Source organism: Nelumbo lutea, chromosome 4, assembly GCF_056320005.1.
Source record: "Nelumbo lutea isolate HS-2025 chromosome 4, American lotus-T2T, whole genome shotgun sequence".
NCBI classification, from domain to species: domain Eukaryota; kingdom Viridiplantae; phylum Streptophyta; class Magnoliopsida; order Proteales; family Nelumbonaceae; genus Nelumbo; species Nelumbo lutea.
The window spans coordinates 59,052,010-59,065,986 of NC_142687.1; the positions used below are offsets into that span (position 1 = coordinate 59,052,010).

Consider the following 13,977-nt stretch of genomic DNA (forward strand, 5'->3'; position numbering starts at 1 on the left):
CAATACATCCTTGGCAAGTTCAATTTGATCGAACTGCCTCTGAATTGGTTTGTCCAAAGAGGCAATAATATAGTAGCGGGCAAGGGAGTTTTTCTCCTCCCATTCTTGGTATTTTCTTCTACGGGCCTTAGAAGCCCTATCTCCCGGACGATCTCGGGCAGGATTCTTGGCTACCTTATCCAACTTTTCAAAAGTTAAGACAAACATAAGGTTCCTGTACCAGTCGGCATAGTTTGGGCCCTTAAGCTTGTTGTCGTCAAGAAGCTTTGCAAAAGATCCGGAGACTACGGGTTGTCTCTGGAAATGTGGGAAATCACATAGGGTAAATGGAGCCAACTGTTTCAGCTGCATAACCCCACCACCTTTCTATGAAGGATCATATCCACTCATCATATGAGTTTTCCCTTTGGCCTCTGTCAGATAAGGTTCAGAGCCATTTTTAAGTAAACCTTTCTATCCAGTGAGTGCTCACCCATCATGTTCGTGAACGCCAAGGTACCGTGAAAGAGTTCCCATTTTCTGGTAAAGCCCCTCCCACATCGGTGTATGACGCCCCTATCATCTTATGAAACACTTAGACAAGCCCAACAGCAAATGGATAGCCCATTTTCTGATGTGTTTCCTCATTACTGAAGGACTCACCCTCATGCTAATGATGGAAGGCCTTTAGAGAGTTTATCATATGAATCTCCTTATCACATGCACTCATATTTGCTGGGGGGAACAATTAATTATGCCCTAGTTTGATTTAGGTCAAACCAAAGTGGCTCCCACTGACTTTCATAAAGTCAGATTTCAGTGGGCCTTAATCGGCTAGGGTTCCACACGTAATCTCTTGATGAGGTGTGGGACCCTCCACTAAGGGAGGTCATCCAATGACCAAAAGGGACACCATGGCAATGATGTGCATTCAGCCATGGTGTGCGCAAGAGCCACTGTCGAATGAGCATGGGCCAAGCACTTATGGCCCATGTACGTAGCACATCACACATCCATACATCTCATGTAGGGACAAATTGATCCAATCAATTAATCATCTGTAAGGCCCATTGGAAGCCCGATTTAAATCCATAATATTAACCATTAATATTATCTAGGTATATGGGCTAAAGTAGGGTTGCCCAGTTTGGCCCATATAGCTTTATACTTTGAAGTGGGCTTTTGGCAGTTTTAACTATTTAAAACTGGGCCTTTATTGGTTGGGCCAAATTAACCATTTAATTAAATATCAATCCTCAGGCCCATTAGTGGGAAAATTAGGGTTGACTTTCAGCCTTGATTAAACCCAAGATTTGGTCCAAACAGTTTGAACCAATCTTGGTTTGAATGGGTCTAGGGTTTGATCTTTAATTAAATCTTTAATTCAAGAAAATAATAAGAAATTAAAGAACTGATAAAAGAAAATCAAGAATCAGTTAATCAGGGCTGTTCGCACAATCCATCCTGCAAAACAGAGGTTAGATCACAATTTGCTGTTTCATAAACTGCAAATCGCAGATAGCAAATGTCCCATCTACGAAATCTCCTTCTCTACGAAATCTCCCTTTCTGCGCCGCCATCTTCGATCCAAAAATAAAAATAAATAGAAATCCTATTTTTATTAATAATTACATCAGATCGAATGGCTATACATTGAGTCTAAAAATAAAAATAAAAAGTTATTTACAGACCAAATGTAATAAATAAATCAAGAAAAACTACAAATCTTGCAGTTTTCCCTACGCAAACCAAGAATTCGATCTCCTCTTATACAAACATCCCATAAATCAAGAAAATCATAAAGAACTAGTCTAAACAATAATCAGATTTATATATAATAATTTTAGATTATTTGCCCATCAATCAAATTTCCCAAAACCCATATCTGCACAAATTGGGTAGAACGCCTTCTACCTATTTGCGCAGGTTCAGATCTGAAACAGAATGGTTCAAGATTTGAACCATGTCTCTGATACAACTGAAGGTATAGGATATCCATCACATGAACACCCAAAGATTGCGGAATAAGGGGCGAATTTCAAAAATTTTTCCCTCCCTTCAACTGGGAATCACATTCCCTATTTAGAAAATCATATTTTCAATGATCATTCTTGAACCTAAAACTGAACCAAAAGGAATAGGGAGGGATTATACCTTATACAGAGAAACAGTATCTCCCAATGGAGGTGTTTACACCCAAGGAAGGATCCAAAATCTGCTCCCACTGAAAATGGCGCAGTGTAGGGTGGAGCAGAATCAGTAGTGTTCTTCCAAAAGAACTTGACCCTTCGCAAGAATAAACTAGGTGGCTTGTGAATACAGCTCCAAAAGTTTGGTATCAAGATTGAATCTTGATTACTCCTATAGAGAAGAGGAGATCGAATTGCTCGAAGTGGCGGTTGCAGGAAGGAGGCGGCAAGAGAGTATTCGCAAGGTGCAAAATTCTCTCTTCGTGTGATTTCAGCTCTGAAGACAGGAGTTGTGTGTTGCATGTCTAAAGGCTGCTGCCCCCTCCTCCTTTTATAGACTTAAAGGGATCAGCTCCTGATCCCATTAGGAGTTGCTAATCCAAACCAAATTTGTATAAGATGTCCCTTAAAGTGATAAGGGATAACCTTATCTTATCTGCAAATCAGATCAGCCATCTCCTAATCTAATTAGGAGGCTTCTAGATCTAAATCTTATTTAGATCTTGGACTCTCTAAGTGGATAGGGTATGGGCCCAATCCTATCAGTTGATCCATCTCAGAATTCGCCCCTTTAAGTGACTAATCAAATTAGCCCAATTCGAAATGGACTTAAGGCTCATTTAAGGTTATGTATTCATTTAGCCTCCCAAACTGCTGCCCAGTTGGGCTTCCTTGTATGGCGTGGGACCTTACATTGATCTACACATCAGCCACATGGGTTCGGCCTAGCCTTTGTTACAAGCCTTGGCCGAATACACTGTTATGGACAGTGCACCCCTAAAACCCATCTCATGGGCTCTATGGGTCCAACACTTACCCTAAGTGGTCCCTAGGCCAAGCCACCTTGTAACACCCAGGGACTGTGGGCAGATGCAAGATTGGCCCATTAGGTATTATCCTCAATGGTCTTACACTTAACTTCTCAGCCCATAATGATCATACACTACCCGACGAGAGAGGACCTCTCCCTCGACTGCCTGGAACAATTGCACTCTCTGCTTATATGGATCCCGAGAATTAAAACCCTTTGCAAACCTTTTAGAAACCATAAAATATATACTTTTATATCTCATATAAAATATATTTTGCAAAACAAATCTCAACGATTGAAATCGGCTGCCGGTAGTCTTGGTTTCTATCAGTGACAGTGCACCCCTGATCATTACCTTTGTCCGACAAAGGGGCTGATCCTGTCACTATGATCACCCACTCAGATAAATTCTCAGATTATCCCAACATACCCAGGTTTTGACCCCCGCTATGGATCTCACTGATTGGTACATCAAAGACAGCCTAATCCGACACCCAGTGCAGTATCATAATCGAGTATAGGGGTCGGGCATAACTTTCCAAATTTTCCAATCAATCTCCAAGGTCCTGGGCAATACTGGAAATTGGTCCAGTTCAAAGATTCAATTAATCCTACAGTGGAGGGTGCGGCTGCAGGAAGGAGGCGGCAAGAGAGTATTCGTAGGGTGCTGTATTCTCTCTTCTTGTGATTTCAGCTCTGAAGATAGCAGTTGTGTATTGCATGTCTAAAGGCTGCCACCCCCTCCTCCTTTTATAATATTAAAGGGATCAGCTCCTAATCCCATTAGGAGTTGCTAATCCAAATCATATTTGGATAATAAGTCCCTTTAAGTGATAAGGGATAACCCTTATCTTATCTACGGGTCATATCAACCATCTCCTAATCTAATTAAGAGGCTTCCAAATCTAAATTTTATTTAGATCTTGGACTCTCTAAGTGGATAGGGTCTGGGCACAATCCTATCAGCTAATCCATCTCAGAATTTTCCCCTTTAAATTACTAATCAAATCAACCCAGTTCGAAATGAGCTTAAGGCCCATTTAAGGTTATGTATTCACTTAGCCTTCCAAACTGCTACCCAGTTGGGCTTCCTTGTATGGCGTGGGACCCAAACATTGATCTACACATCAGCTACATGGGTTCGGCCCAGCCTTTGTTACTAGGCCTGGCCGAATACACTGTTATGGACAGTGCAACCCCTGAAACCCATCTCATGGACTCTATGGGCCCAACACTTACCCTAAGTGGTCCCTAGGCCAAGCCACCTTGTAACACCCAGGGACTATGGGCAGATGCAAGATTAGCCCATCAGGTATTATCCTCAATGGTCTTACACTTAACCTCTCAACCTATAATGATCATACACTGCCCGACAAGAGAGGAACTCTCCCTCGGCTGCAAGGAACAGTGTTGCACTCTCTGCTTATATGGATCCCGGGAATTAAAACCTTTTGCAAATCATTTTAAAACCATAATATATATACTTTCATATCACATATAAAATATATTTTGCAAAACAAATATCAACGATTGAAATCGGCTACTCGTAGTCTTGGTTTCCATCAGTGAGAGTGCATCCTCGATCATTACCTTTGTCCGACAAAGGGGCGGATTCTGTCACTATGATCACCCACTCAGATGAATTCTCAGACTGTCGCAACATACCCAGGTTTTGACCCTCGCTAAGGATCTCACTGATTGGAATATCAAAGACAATTCAATCCGACACCTAGTGCAGTATCATAATCGAGTCTAGAGGTCGGGTGTAACTTTTCAGTTTTGCCCATCAATCTCCAAGGTCTAGGGCAATACTGAAAATCTGGTTCAGTTTAAAGATTCAATTAATCCTACATTGTATGTGCTTAGGGTCTCACCCTGGCAGCTGAGACAAGCCACCCCAACCGACTTGGTGGCACCACAGTGTCGGCCTTGTCAGGTAGGTCTCCCCAGACCGACCCACTGGCTGTGAACATGCTAAACTAACACGAGTCTCATTAAGTGTCCAGTTTAAGGGTATTACACAGAAATATACCAAGGGAACATGAATCAAATATGCACTTTTATTCATTTACAATAAACTCATAAATTACATCATCTTGATTGAAGCTAAGGGCATACAAAACTGTCTAACAACAACTGGGTCCACAATATTCATCTTCCAAACTAGGTATGTCTTTAGATGAAATTGTTAAAGCACTTGCAATTAACACCCAACAATTTCAACAGGAGACGAGGACCATCATCAAAAACCAGGAGAATCAAGTGAGCCAATTGGCAACTACCATGAGTCGATTAGAATCTCAAAGATCAGGAAAACTACCCTCACAAACCATTGTCGATCCTAAGCAGAATGCTAGTGCAATCACTTTAAGAAGTTGAAGGGAGCTGAATAGGCCTAGCAAGGAAGTGCCTAAGAATACAGATGAAGAAGAAATAGGAAAGGAAGCACCTCCACCCCAAACTCAAGATCCAAGAAGTGAACAACCCCAAGCCATAGTGACAACTCCACCCTTTGCAAAATCCAAGAAGGAGGAGCAAGAGAAAGGAGGAAGTTTTTGAACTTGGTGGGAAGGAGGAACTTGGAATTTCCATTACTAAGCATCCTGAGAAAGAGGTGTCAACCTTGAGTTCTAAATTGCAGGAAACTGTTGCAGCATTGAATGATTTTCCAGAGTTACAACAGTGAAGTAACGTTCCTTATATTACGTTACCAATTTCTAATGAGAAACCTTTACCCTTTGTTTTACAGGCCCATATTCCAGATTTGAACCCCCACCCATGATGGATGAAAGGGGAAAATACCGGAAGTTGCAACTACAAAAGTTAGAGGATCCGGTTTATGATGATGAAAAGTAGGGAAGTTTGTTTTTCTTTTTTTCTTGTTTTTGTATTTATAGTTTAGTTATTTCCACATTTTCTTTGCGTTTGACATTACATTGGGGACAATGTAAGTTTTAAGTGTGGGGGAGTATAGGATTTAGGATAAGTAGTATTTTATTTTACTAAAAAAAAAAAAACTCAGTTCTTTTGGAATCAATTGAAACAATGTTCTGAGAAGATTCTTGTGAACTAAGTAAAGCAATATGATCAGGGAGTACACCATTCATCTGAAGCCACCCCTTTTAAGCTAATCCTAAATTCAGGTTTAAGTAAATGGGGTAAATATTTTACCATTACTACAATTGGTAGGACGGAGCATAAGATGCGCCTACTAGCGAAGAAAATCAATAGTAGAATGGAGAATAAAATGCACCTACTAGCCAGCGAATTCAAATAGTAGGACAGAGCATAAAATGCACCTACTGGCCAAGTAACCCTAAAAGTGAGATGGAGCATAAAATGCACTCACTTCAACCAAGAAGAGAAAAAGAAAAAGAGAGAGAGGAAGTAAAAATGTTTTCCCTAGTTTACTACCTGGTTTGTAGTAGTAAAGAAGGGATTGATTGATAGATAAGTTGAGTATAACTTGGTCGTGTTGACTTAACAGTTCGCAATAACTGACCTAGGACATTTGTGGAAAAAGATGAAGGAAGGTTGAGTTTAAATTCTGATAGGATAGTTGTTTGTTTAGTTTTTGCTTGAATTTTGTCTTGGCTGAGGACAGGCAAGGTCTAAGTGTGGGGGGATTTGATGAGAATGAAAATTATCATATTTTTATCTCTTAACATTCAGTCTTTTATACTTATTTAGTGCCTAATTGGATTCACTATTCTTGTATTTCGATTTAGGGCACAAAAGAAGGCGTTAGGTGAAAAACAAGGCTAATTGGGTAATTTTGTATAGTTTCAGTGTCGCATGATACTTTGGGCATCTCTCTCCCATCCGGATTCTGATTGAGATGATTCAAGATGCATTGGAAAGATAAGGAAAAACTCAACACCTTTTATGTTTTGAGTTTTGATATATTTGGAATGAATCAAAGTCAAAATTGGGCCCGGAGTCTAGGAAAACTCGTAGAGAAGCCCTGTTCGCAGTAGAAGCCCAGTTCATAGAGAAGCCTTGCAGCAGCCCAAATCGTTGAGAAAGCCCAATACAAACTTAGCATGCAAGAATAAGAATCATCAAAGAGTTCTATCAAATTCAATTTTCAATATATTTGTAGAAAGATATGAGATATTAAGATTACCAGTTAAGAGATAGGAGTAGATTAGATCTAATCTAGGCATTATCTAATTAGAGAACTAAACTCCCAATGGAGAAAGAACTCCTAAGAGGAGCAGGAGACAACTCCCTCTTAAGTCTATATAAAGGGGGCGGACTAGGACCCAAGGGCACCATCAAATCCTCCAAGAGAGCTTCTACCTTCAAGGAGAGCAATCAGCAACTAATGGCTGATCAATGATCAATGATATGAATCAAAGTTGAACTTGTCCCCTTAACCAGAAGCTATCTCCCATCGATTTAATCCTTGCTTTCTTTTGTTTTCTTTTATTTCATCTTATTTTCCTTGTCCTTACAACAACCCCCTACTTCGTTTACTTGGAAATAAAACCACCCAATCCCTGTGGAGACGACATTGCTCATCATTATATACAAAATGTTTAATTGGTTGGATTCGACACCCACCACTCATCCATCAACCAATCCAATATTTTGCTACTACAAACCAGGTAATGAACTAGGGAAAACAAACTTTTTTTATCTTCACTTTCTTTTTCCTTTTTCTCTTCTTGGTGGAAGTGAGTGCATTTTATGCTCCATCTCACTTTCAGGATTACTTGGTCAGTAGGTGCATTTTATGCTTCATCCCATTGTTTGAATTGTTGGCTACTAGTGCATTTTATGCTCCATCCTACTATTGAATTGCTTGGTTGGTAGGTGCATTTTATGCTCCGTCCTACCAATTGAAGCAATGGTAAAATATTTACCCTATTTACTTAAACCTGGATTTAGGACTTGCTCAAAAAGGGGATGGCTTCAGATGAATCCTGTATTCCCTAATCATATTTCTTTACTAAGTTCACAAGAGTTGTCCCAGAACACTATTTCAATTGATTCCAAAAGAGTTGAGTTTTTTTTTTAGAAGAGCAAATGCAGAAAAACACAATGACGGGTTGTCGAAGCCCTCAAAATTAATGCTAGTTCCACAATAAATTTGTAGTAGTAGTGGTACTAGGTCGAATCCCACCGAGAGCTAGGTAAATAATTTCTTAGTCGAGTGTGCAATATAAAGAGTGAGAAAATTAAATAATTAAAATTCAAAAAGAATCAAGAAAGCAATATCAACTTAAGAGAAATCAGTCTTACCGAATTCTGATTCAAGAGTTTGGATTTAATCAATTGGTATCAATCCTAGGTAGACTTCGACAATCTTGCAATTCAAGCATTTAACCTTAGATTTATTAGGATAGACATAATAAACCTTGTGTTTTCCTAAATCAGCTGACCAAACCCAGCATTCAATCAACACTTGTCACTAATCAACTGGGTACGATAGCACTCCATATTAACTAGTGATAGCATTAAACTTTGTGAAAACAGTTAAACCAAAATAAAAATAATTGAGATAGCTGCAATTATCGAATCTTGTTCCATTAATTCCCTTTAGGTTAAAACATGTCAATACATTGGTCAAAGGTTGTCACGAACAATTGACCCAAAAAGATATTAACCTAATTGCTACTTGTACCACTATTTGTGACAATTACGGATCACCGAACCATGGATAACTATAGGAAAATCAATATTAATTAATTTGTCAGACTAATTAGCATTAACATCCATAGAGAATAAGCACAAGAATCAATGAATACTTGAATTAAAAAGAAAGAACTTGAATTAAATACTAAACCTCACGATGACACAATCGAACATCCCCCCTTGAACTAGAAAAGAAAAGCTTAACTGCTCATGATTTTCGAATCCTCCATGCTTTGCTTCTCAGAAGGCCGAACTGATCTTTCTTGATTGATCGAGTTGCTTGATGCTTGATTGATGGATTTTTTTGATTGATTGAGTGTTGGTGAGGATAGTCCGCCCCCCTTTATATAGTAGAGGAAGAGGGCTGTTTTCCAACTCCTTTTAGGAGATTAACCTCAATTAAGAAAGTCCTGATCTGTTTTGAACTAATCCTATTCTATCTTCTATCAAGTGATCTAATCTCAATCATCTTATCTTTCTAGGATTACATTCAAAACATAAATCTGATAAGACTCTCTTTCTGGAGATTACATTTGAAATTGGGACTCTTGGCTTTTGAATTCGAGTTGGGATGCTTTAATAACTTGGGCTGATACAAGGCTCTTCTGCGAATTGGGCTTCAGTTGCGAAATGGGCTTTGCTGCGAACTTGCTCCAATTTTGGGCCGATTTCGTCTTTGATGTGGACCGAATCTGTCAAAACCCAAAACATAAATGTTGTGGGTCTATCCCTCATATTTCCATTACATATTGAATTATCCAAATCAGAGTCCGGAATAGAGAGTTATTCCCTAATTACTGAATGGTGTCGAAACTGTGCAGAATCATCCGATTAGCCTTGTTTTTTTCCAATCACCTTCTTGCTTGCCTTGAATCGAAATACAAGAGTAATGAGTCCAATTAAGTGCTAAATTAATGAAAAAGAGTGAATATTTGGGGATAAAAATATGGTACTTTTTAGTCTCATCAAATCCCCCCACACTTAAACTTTGTCCATCCTCGGGCATGGCAAAACTCAAGCAAAACAAAAGAAACTACCTACTGATTTTTAATCTCTCTTTTTCTCAACATAAGGCCTGATCCATTGAATGCTTCAGTCCAGACTTGGTAATCTTCCCATTTTCATTTCTTTCTCCCTTTTATCTTGTCAAAGAGTGATCCCAAATCACCATTCATCATGATCCCAGGTTAAATCAACAATAAAGAAAATAAGCCTTTCACTGACTGAACATTCTCAGACTAAACAAGCACTCATTGTTTTAACAAACCAATGCAGCCAGATTCAAATACCTTCCTTTGTTTCTTAGGTCAAAACAGTGTATGTTATTGCCATAAGCTTGCTTATGTATCACATCTCCACCACTTAGCATGGAATTCAAGGATCTGAAGGTGAGAATGGGGTTGGGGTTCTAGGGTGAGTGCATTTAATGCTCCATCTCACCCTTTCCTTTCGCTTCTAGATGTGAGTGCATTTTATGCTCCATCTCACATTAGTCATGACTTTTTTTTTATATTTATATATATATATATATACATATATATATATATATATATATTATATATATATATATATATATATATATATATTTTACACAAGAATCACAAGGGCATCACCATTCTGATCCATGAACTCATTAACGTGGCCTCAACATGTCTGACATAGCAAGTTCTAGAATAATCAAATCGAGTTTGATAGACATTTAAGAGAAACTTAAGCACACACTCGTGCGGGTTAAATTTGTATGCATCTTGCCTATTGATCATTTAAAATAATGAGGTACCTTATGCAGCCAAAAGTTCCAATTAGTCATGCTTGCATCCTATCCTGTCTATACAACCTAAGCACAAAATTCCTAATAGTTTGAAATAATTCAAGGATAAGTTTCTAGGGAGCAGAAACTTTAAAAGGCAAGGTTAAGAAGTGATGAATGAAGCATGTAGAGTTATCCCAAGAGTTATGAGTTTCCCCTAATCCCCCCACACTTAAGGTATACATTGTCCCCAATGTATATGATTATGCATACGATAGAAGGATTTAAGGGAACTTCCCTGAATGCCTTGTTGAGATTCTTCGAATGTGAAATCAGCTACTAAACACGACCATGTTCCTAAAATTGAAAACAATAACTGAACAAAAAATAACCACACACAGTGGGTTGCCTCCCACAAGCACAATTGATTAACGTCGTTATGCTCGACGGCCTCCTTTGCTTCCTTCAATCGATGCCCATTCACCTTGAAAATCTTTCCTATCTTGAGACTTTTGATCTCTACTGCACCATAAGGAAATACATTAGTAACAACAAATGGGCCCATCCACCTGGAACGCAACTTACTAGCATGAGTTGGAGTCAAGAATTGTATAATAAAACCTTTTGTCCAATTATAAATTGTTTTCTTAAAAGCAAATTATCATGGAACAATTTGGTTTTCTCTTTGTAGATTCTCAAATTCTCATATGCTTCTAACCGCAACTCCTCCAATTCTTGCAATTGGAGCTTTCTTGCCTTGCTAGTTTCTTCCATGTCCATATTGTAGCGTTTGATTACCCAATAGGCCTTATGCTTGATTTCGATTGGCAAGTGACAAGGTTTGCCAAAAATTAACCTACAAGGAGACATCCCTATTGGTGTTTTGTATGCGGTTCGGAATGCCCAAAGTGCGTCATCTAGACGTAGGCTCCAATCCTTTCTACCTGGGTTCACCGTCTTCTCTAAAATGGACTTAACCTCTCAATTGGAAACCTCAGCTTGTCCATTTGTCTGGGGGTGATCGGCAATGGTGATTTGGTGATGCACCCCATACTTTTTCAGCAAGACTTCAACAAATCTATTGCAGAAGTAGGTCCCTTGATCATTTATGATGGCTCGAGGAATACCAAACCTACTAAAAATGTTAGATTTGATAAAACCTACAACACACTTAGAATCATCAGTTCTGGTGGCTTTTGCTTCCACCCATTTTGAGACATAATCAATTGCCAAAAGTAGGTAAACAAAACCACAAGAGGGAGGAAAGGGTCCCATAAAATCAATACCCCAAACATCAAAGATTTTGCAAATAAGAATGGGGGTTTGGGGCATCTCGTTTCTGCGAGACAATGCACCTGTTTGTTGGCATCTTTCACACTTTTTACAAAACAAGTATGCATCACTAAATAAGGTTTCCCAATACAACCCACTATCTAAGACCTTTTGACCAGTTCTTTTTGGCCCAAAATGACCACCACAAGCATAATTATGAAAAAAAATTAAAATCGATATATGCTCATTTTTAGGGACACATCTCTTAATCACTTGATCGGAGCAAAATTTCCACAGATAGGGTTCATCCCAAACATAATACTTTTCCTCATATCTGATTTTATTCTTCATTGACTTGTTGAGATAATTAGGCAAAATTCCAGTGACCAAGTAATTCACGATATCAGCATACCAAGGGACCATACCTTTTATGTGGAACAGCTGCTCGTCCGGAAAAAAAACTCAGAGATGGGTGGGGAGTCTTCATCTTTTACCAACCTGCTTAGATGGTCTGCCACCAAGTTTTCAGCTCCCCTTCGATCCTTGATTTCCAAATCAAACTCTTGGAGAAAAAGTATCCACCTTATCAGCCTCGGTTTTGACTCCTTTTTCACCAGCATGTATTTCAAAGCTGCATGATCAGAAAATACAATCATTTAGAGCCAAGAAAATATGATTGAAATTTATCTAAAGCAAAAACAATTGCTAATAGCTCCTTTTCGGTGGTCGTGTAGTTGCGTTGTGCAACATTCTGTGTTCTCGAAGCATAGTAGATGAGAATTGGCCACTATATTTGCAATCAGATTTCTCACCGCCTCGGGAGTTTTATCTACTAAAGCTCCTCCACTAGCAACATCAATCATGCTCTTATCAGTGGATTGAAGACCCTCATAGAAATACTGGATAAGTAGTTGCTCACTGATTTGATGATGGGGGCAGCTTGCACATAATTTCTTAAAACGTTCCCAGTATTCATGTAGGGATTCCCCGTTGTATTGCCTTATACCGCAAATTTCTTTTCTGATATTGGCCACCCTTGAAGCTGGGAAGTACTTCTCTAAGAATAGCCTCTTCATCTCGTTCCATGTGGTAACACTCCAAGAGGGTAGATAATAGAGCCAATCCTTAGCCGAATCCTTCAGAGAAAACAGAAATGCTTTCAATTTGATTTGTTCTTCAGTCACCCCTGTGGGTTTCATACTTGTGCATACCACATGCATCTTCTTCAAATGCTTGTGAGGATCCTCACCTACAAGACCGTGAAAAGTGGGCAAGAGATGTATCAGCTTAGATTTCAATTCAAAATTAGCATCAATATCTAAAGCAAGAAAAGTTATGCATAAGGGTTGCTAATTCAAATCAGGTGCAGCATGCTCTTTCAAGGTTCGATTTCCAACCATGATGTCCTCCTCTCTTAAATCAGAACCGTTAACAGACTGGGACTCAAGATCTGGATCGTTCTCTTCAGAATGACTCCGAGCTTCCTTCCTTAACCTGCACAAAGTCCCCTCTATTTCTAGATCGTACTGCAATTCACCTTGCTTAGAGAATCAAGTTACAGGCATAAATCAAGGGAACCCTAATAAACTATGAACGACTAACCATAACACAAATAAAAAAAATAAAAAAAAAAATCTAGAATGATTAAATAAATAAATAAATGAATAAAACATAAAATACTCTACGCTAAAACACAAACAATCAAAGTGATCTCTAATTTTTTTTTCAAACGTTCAGAAATAAAATAATGATCACAAGAAGCACAAAAAACTGATTAGAAAAACTCCCTGGCAACGGCGCCAAAATTTGGCATGCTGTCTTAGGAATCCAAAAATAAAACCTATACTCATAAAAATTAAATGCACTAGTGTGAGTAAGGACCATTCCCATAGTGAGTATCTAACCTAATTTATGTGTTGCATGAACAAAGATGGAGGGGGGGTTGAATGTAACTAAAACCATAACTAAACGAAAGAAAATCAGAATTAAAAAGAATGCGATTTAAATGGGAAACAAGGCGATTCAAAGTGCTAAGACTAATCAAAAGAATGAATCTTGGTCTAGGATAACATCCACCATCATTTCCTAATGGGATAATGATTAATTTGGATCTAATCTTATCCTTATCTCTAAACAGAAATCCTTAACTAAGATGGACTCTAACTCTTTCTTTCTTTTTTTTTTATTTTTAAAAATACAACAAGAATTTGAATCTAATAAGACTCTTTGATGATTCAGCCTCTATCTCAGCCGAATCCTACACTCTCTTGCATTCTAAACTCGTGATGGGCTTCTTCAACGAACTAGGCTTTGCTACAGGCTTCTTTCAGCCCAAA

At 38.6% G+C, this 13,977-nt stretch overlaps 1 non-coding gene across 1 annotated transcript; it reads left to right on the forward strand.

Moving 5' to 3' along the window:
• Positions 1–12,562: 12,562 nt before the first annotated feature.
• On the forward strand, positions 12,563–12,669 carry LOC148860793 (small nucleolar RNA R71). The gene has a single exon (XR_016095285.1). It is a non-coding gene; the product is annotated as a small nucleolar RNA R71 (small nucleolar RNA).
• Positions 12,670–13,977: the final 1,308 nt, after the last annotated feature.